The sequence below is a fragment of the Myotis brandtii genome, unplaced genomic scaffold, assembly GCF_000412655.1.
Source record: "Myotis brandtii unplaced genomic scaffold, ASM41265v1 scaffold132, whole genome shotgun sequence".
NCBI lineage: Eukaryota > Metazoa > Chordata > Mammalia > Chiroptera > Vespertilionidae > Myotis > Myotis brandtii.
This window is the reverse complement of record NW_005354673.1, coordinates 4,661,062-4,661,266: the sequence shown is the minus strand read 5'-3', so window position 1 is coordinate 4,661,266 and position 205 is coordinate 4,661,062.

Below are 205 nucleotides of genomic sequence, written 5' to 3'. Positions count from 1 at the left end.
GCGCTTTAAAGCAACCACGGCCCCGCCCCCTCCGGCCATCAAAGCGCACGTCTCTGGGCAAGGCTCTGGCCCAGACCTGGTGGCACGGGCAGTGCCGGCTTCAGAGCTGCACAGAAATCATGGAGCCTGCACTGAATTTGAGTGTCTCAGGTAGGCTCTGCATGAGCCACCTTTCCACAAGCCTCTCAAACATTTCCTGAAGCGT